Genomic DNA, 7,242 nt, shown 5'->3' on the forward strand with positions numbered 1-7,242 from the left:
GCGGTGATACGTGCATATGTTCGACTCCATATATATATTACATTTATATACAAATTTTATTGTCGGGATATCAAATCATGGTGGTTCATGTACGACTTCCCCGACTATATGTAAATATCTATACTTCAAAACCTCCCAATTTTTAAACTCCAAAACTTTGAAACATATACTTATACACATTTTATCATTTGGTTTATGTACAAACTTAAAAATAAATAAATAAATAAATAATTTTCTTACTAATATCTCATCCTCACTAACTCTAGGAATTCACAATCAAAACTTGAAATTTTATTTTATCTTTATACACCCTCATAATTATTTCCAATTACTTCAAACTCATTCTATTTTCTTTATAAATTTTTTTTAGAATGCCTCCACTACGACGTCAACCACGCAAGAACTCCAACCGGCGTATGGCATCTTTCGTCGTCAAGCAAATGGCTGCTGTGATTCCCGAACTACTAACCCAACTTCAAGCTACCCAACCTCCTCCCGTTGCACCTTCCGTTGTTGCACCTGTGGAACCCAAACCCGCATCCTATACTTAAAAACAATTTACCGGTGCTAACCCAACCAAATTCGTCGGTACGAACTGTGCAACTACCTTGTTGCAATGGTTTGAGAAAATGGAGAGTGTGTTCCGACACATCGAATGCCCCGAAGCGAAGAAAACTAATTTCGCTTCAAGCATGTTTGAGGAAACTACTCTTACATGATGGGGTAGTGTTATGCATCTCCAAGGGGCGGAAATTGCCATGGCGCTTCCATGGACCGAACTTAAGGAACTAATGATGAAGAAGTTTTGTCCCAAACACGAGCTCTAAAAGCTTGAAGCCGAATTTTGGGAATTGAAACAAGAAAGTGGTGATAATGCCGCTTACTCGCTCTGTTTTCATGAATTGAGCACCCTTGTACCTCATTTGGTTAACCTGCTCGAACGTAAAATCGACAAATACATCAGGGGTTTACCCATGCTAATTCAGGACTCAGTCATGAGTAGCAAACCCGAGAACCTTGAGGATGCAATTACTCTAGCCGGTGCACTATCGGAGAACCATGTTAAGGCGGGTACCCTAACCATCAAGAAGAAAAGTGACAAAAGCAAAACCGAACCCGCACCTCAAGCCAAAGTTGACCCACCACCTCAAGCCATCAACTACTCAAACTCTTCCCGCCACAACAACAAAAAGAAACCCAAACAAAACCACCGAAACTATGCCGTTACCCAACCGCAACCGCAACCGCAACAACAACCCCAAGCTCCCCCACAAAATCGAAAACCCTATACCGGTACTTTTCCACTATGCAACAATTGTCAACTTCATCACCCATCTCACTTACCTTGTCTCCATTGCACCATTTGTAACCGTTTTGGCCATCTAAATAACACATGTTGTTCCGCACAACATACTCAACCCAACCAACCAAGAACCACTCCACAAAACACCCAAAACCGCTTTGCACCTTACCCACAAAACCCTCCTCAACAACCCCGAGCTTACTTTAGCTGTGGTGACCCAAATCATTTCCGCAACAATTGCCCACGACTCACTTTTGCAAACCAAGCCCAAACCGTAACCATACCCTACTATCAAACCCAAGCCTACCAAGTCCAAACCTACCAACCTCAACTTCCCCAACTCAATGAACCACTCATCCAACCCATGCAAGCCATCCAAGCACCTCCTCCTCCACCACCTCATGCACCTCAAGGAAATCCCGGTAACCAAGTACGAGCTTTTATGATGAATGCTAATCAAGCTCAAGTGGCAAACGATGTTGTGAACGGTATGTGAACGAGCATTTGGCTTCTATATTATTTGATACGGGTGCCGATAGAAATTAAAGTTTGAATCTACTATTGTCGTACCTCGCACTAAGCTTTCTCGACCCTTTTCTGTCGAAGTCGCCAATGGAAATTCTATCACCATAAACTCGGTCCTTCGTAATTGTTCTCTCACTCTTTGTAAGCGTAAATTCTCCATCGATCTCATTCCGATGCAAATGGGAAGTTTCGATGTCATAGTAGGCATGGATTGTTATCTTTGCACCGTGCTGAAGTCGTTTGTTATGATAAATTCATTCGGATTCCGCTTGTCAACGGTAAAACTCTCAAGGTCTACGGCAAAATGTTTCCTAAAAGGCTCAATCTCAATTGTTGCCATACATATACTCATGCTTGTTCAGCTATCACATCCATTTCTTTTAATGATCTTTCTGTTCCAAACCAATCTTTCATCCATCACCTTGACATCCTACATGATCCCACTTCTTACAAACAATCAGTCCAATTTCCTGCTTGGAAAGAGGCCATGGATAAAGAATACACTACTCTAAAAATAACAATACTTGGATAATGGTTGACCTTCCTATAGGTAAGAAACCCATCAAATGTAAATGGGTTAACAAGATCAAGTATAATGCTATGGTACTATTGACAGGTGTAAACCTCGACTTGTTATTTTTGGAGATACTTCAAAGGTTGGCATTGATTGCACAGAAACTTTTTCTTAGGTTGTTAAAATGAACACAATCAGATGTCTCATTGCTCTTGCAACAAAACTAAAACGGCCAGTATTTTAATTAAATGTGAATAATGCCTTTCTCCATGGTGATCTAGATGAGGAAATATATATGTCACCTCCTCCTAGTATGACATTACCCTCTAATCTAGTATTAAAGCTTCAGAAATCTCGTTATGGTTTATAACAAGTTTCTCGTCAGTGGTATGGTAAACTATCAAGTGTGCTTAAATCTAAAGGGTATATTCGATGCCTAAATGCTTATTCTTTGTTTACCAAATCCATGGGATCTCTATTATTTGTCACACCCCAACCTACAGCAAAATGCCGGGATGTGAATTATTGGTTCACAACTCACAAGACACTAACATAACAATATTTGTGATAATATCTAATTATTTTATTAAATTTTAAACAAGTACATATCATCTCAAGAATTAAAACCAAACAAATAACACAAAAACATCTTGTCTTTCTTTTATTAAATATCCTAAAGCCCATTCTATGTGATCTTCAACCTTCACTTTAAATCATAAGATAACCTGCAATATGCGTACAAAATAGATATATTTGTCAAAACGAGGTTGAGTAAGTAATCACCAGTTTTTGACACTAACTATAATATATGAGAAAAAACTGCAAATATATATTTTGAGTATCAACAGTTAAATAATGAGCAAATAATTGGTGTAGTTTGACCATTGCCTTGCGAATTGGGCTTTGGTTACTAAGACGAAAGTAATACAAATAATGATGTCGGTTGACCATTCCCTTGCGAATCGGGCTTTGGCTACTAAGACGGTACCAATGAGTCATGTTAGAATCAATGATGGACCTCTCTGAATGCTAGAATTAAACAAATAAGCAAGTAAGCAAAAAACAAATAAGCATTTAATTGATCAACAATACAATAATCATGATTTGCTAGTATGGATAATATGTAGTATAAAATTATAAATAATTACGCATAAAGTCCCCAAAAAGGTTTTAAAAGAAGTAAAATAGGGGAGTGATTACTCACCTTAATGATAGCTAAACAATAAAATATGTATAATAAACGAATCCCGAGCTTTTAACGTGCTGACTGACCCGACTGAACTGACCTGGAAATTTTAGACATTTAACTAGAATTAAAAACGAGAAACATAGCCACTGGAATAAGATCAAACGGATGTGTAAAACTCAAAATATGAAATATTAAATGTTTAAGCGAGCTGGTACTGTTCAGAATCCAAACTTTGAATCGGGAGCGGTTCTGACCAGTACACTCAAAATATAAAAAAAAACATAAAATTCTTCTGGACGGAAAGCTAATTCCAATCAGAAGATATAGTAATTGAAAAACCATTAAAATTGACTTTTATAACCCTAAACGGGTCGAAGAGAAATTGACCGGAAAACTCCCATCAATCTATGAAATTGACTGAGGGCTTTTGTTAGTTGGATTAAAACAAACGTTTTTCATGAAGACAACTTATCCAGAAAGATTATGGAACAAGGAGATAACGAGGTCAAATAGTCTCGAAGCTTAAAAGTCAACGGAGGCTTGAAGAACTTGAATAATCTTGAAGAAACCAACAATGTAGAAGAGAATTTGGTGGGATATGAGGAGCACGGATGGAAATCAGTAGTTTTTAGGGTTTAGAGATGTGTTTTGATTAAATATTGACAGTTATAATGCATTTATGAAGTAATCAACTCGATTAGGAAACGAAATAAGCAATTAATAACAAAATCAAGCCAAATAACTTCAAGATTTCGGCCATGACAACAAGAAAACGAATTTGGACTTATTATGGAATTATTAGACTTAACTTGGGTCTTAAGTTTATTTACTTTTAGGAAAAAAGAGTCTCTGTACTTCAATAAATGCGATTTTTAGCCGTTTTAAGCAATTTTAAAGGTTTTGAGCACAAGTTGACGAGTTTGAAAGTTATGTGGATATAAAATAGATTAAACCAAGTTAAATGCTAATAAATACTAGCTTTTATTAATATGAGATCTTAATTACATTCCGAGTCAGGAAACAAATATGAATACAAATACGAAAAAATCTGAAATGTTACAGTATCCCCTATTTTTGGGAATTTCATTCCGAAATGAAGGAAAACTAAAAACAAATCATGCTAGCAATAATTAAATTTTAAGATAAACCTTTTTAAATAAAATTTAAAATTTTAACATAACATGTGAATAGTAGGAGCAATGATCCAAATGATCCGATAAGGGCACTTATATATAGGATGTACCAGCGGTGTATCCATCATATCCTTATAATCTTTACATTTCAACTATTACCCAAAACTATTTTTGGTTCTAAGTTATATCACACAATCGTATATATTATGATTTCCATGCGAGGACTTTAATAATTATGTTCCGGGCCATAATTACTTTTATCGTCTAATGGTCCACAAGATTTTCCTGATCGTGTGGGTTACAAAGCATTTTAAGGATATGACTTTGTTAGGAAGTAAAAGTTTTGATAAATTTTAAATGTAAAACCAGGAGATCATTAATGTATAAAACATCTCTAATAAAGCAACTGAAGTAAACATTCAAGTTTGATTAACGAAAACGGTGAAATTCTTAAAACCTCTTTTGATATAAATGTAAAAATCTTAAAATTGAAAGGAAACAAAATCCTTAAAGTTGAGATTAAAATTTTTTGAATGAGATGACAAAATTGATCATGATGAACGAGAATAGGAAAATAAGATAGTAGTATGGAACCACAAACAATTAGCTTGAGAAATAAAATAAATTTCATCCGTGATATAGAAATGCCAAAGGATAAATAATTCAAACGGAAATTATTCAATACCATAATTAAATAAAAGTCGTTACAATACATAATTTGAAAGGACAAAAATAAATTAAGATAGAAATCAGGCAAGCAACAAGAGTCTTTGAGTAGCTTAGTTATGGTTGACTTGATTCATTTAATGTGGAGCACCTTGAGACGTTTGATCCAAAAGAACTTGAGCAGTCGAGATAGATCAATATGAGATAGCTTGGACAGGCTAGGCTTGAACGGGTTGCAAGAGTGGGGTTTGGCTGGAGTAGGTTTGGTATACTTGAGCTTGCGGGGTTGGATTTGATAGGCGTAGGTTAAGTAAGAATGATCTTGATCAACTTGAGGAGCTTGATGGATGTGAGGTTGATAGGTTTGGACTTGGTGGGTATGGGTAGTGTAGTAGGATGCGGGTATAGCTTGGATTTAACGGAGATGGGCAAGTTGGGGACCCATATTGCGAAGATGGCTCGGATCTCCACAATTGTAGCAAGCACGTATGGTAGGTGCAACAGGTTGAGTATGCGACACTGACCATTATGGGACGGCTTATGCACCAGGTGGCACACGACAACTATTAGCAAGGTGACCGTAACGGTTACATTGGGTGCAAAGACAGCATGGGGATTTAGCCAGATGATGATGACTACAAATGCATCACAAAGGGCAAGGACCGAAGTACGGTTTCTTGTTTGGAACGGTTGGGTAGAGTTATGCTTGGTTGATAGCATGGTTTTGGTGATTGGGTTTATGTTTCTTGTTATGGTGAGAAGTGTTGTTGATGTTTTGAGCTGTTTTAGGTTCGGCCTTAGCATCTGTTGAGGAATCGGATTTGGTTTTGTCAGCGGTAGGTTTGGAATCTTTTCGGGTTAAGGTCCCATCTCTAGCATGGTCATCTAAAAAGGCAGCAGCAAGGGCAATAGCTTCGCCGATGGAGAGAGGGTCACGACTGACAACAGCATCATGGAAGATTGTTGGTAACCCATGGATATACTTCCGAATACCACGAGACACATGTCTTACGAGGTGGGATATTAGCAGGCTGAGCTCCTTGAAAGGTTCGAGTAAGTAGAGTTGTCACCACCAATTTGCTTGAGTTCCCAAAACTTATTATAACTTTGCAGTTCATGTTCAGGGTAAAGCTCTTTCTTGATAGCTTCCTTGAGTTTATCCCAAGGCATGGCCATAGTAAAATTGGTTCCTTGGATGGTTTTGAAAGTACTCCACCAGGTGAGATCCCGTTCGTCAAAGACGCTCGAGGCGAACTTCGTCCGTTTGTCGTTCGGACATTCGCACTGGATGAATACATTCTCCATTTTCTCAAACCACTGGAGGAGTTTGGTGGCATTCTCCTTCCCAAGCTACCGGGATAACACTAGTGAAATTCTTGAAGTGAAAGTTGTTTGGAGCAGTAGATGTAGCAGAACCATTCGAATTGAGACTCTGTATCTGAGTTACGATAGTAGGCATAGTAACAGCAAATTCTTTGGTGATCCTAGCAGCTAGATGGTGATCATGAGAACCAGATGAACGACGTTAAGTACGACGATAGTTTCTTAGAGAAGATATTCTACGATGACCAAAAATAAAGTTTTATAAGATGAAGGGTAAGTTGTGAAAAAAAAATAAGAAGTAACACGAGATTAATAAAAACATGAAGTACTAAAATGTTAATAATTAAAGTTGAGGGAGAAAACTGAAACGTGTTTGATAGTTTGGAGATAAAATAAATGAAAGAAAACCATTTAAATAATATAACAAAATAATAACGGTCTAAAAAACTTGTGATAACCGTATCTTTATAACTAGAGGATTGTGTCGAATCATGGGAATTAAAATACTTAATTAAACTAAAGTGAATGATCAAATCCTGAAATTTTGATTAAATAAAATCAAGTAAATAAATTAATAAACGAATTTTCT

This window comes from Bidens hawaiensis, unplaced genomic scaffold (assembly GCF_021521415.1).
Source record: "Bidens hawaiensis isolate Kalapana, Puna unplaced genomic scaffold, B.hawaiensis_p1.1 tig00003126_1, whole genome shotgun sequence".
In the NCBI taxonomy this organism is placed as follows: domain Eukaryota; kingdom Viridiplantae; phylum Streptophyta; class Magnoliopsida; order Asterales; family Asteraceae; genus Bidens; species Bidens hawaiensis.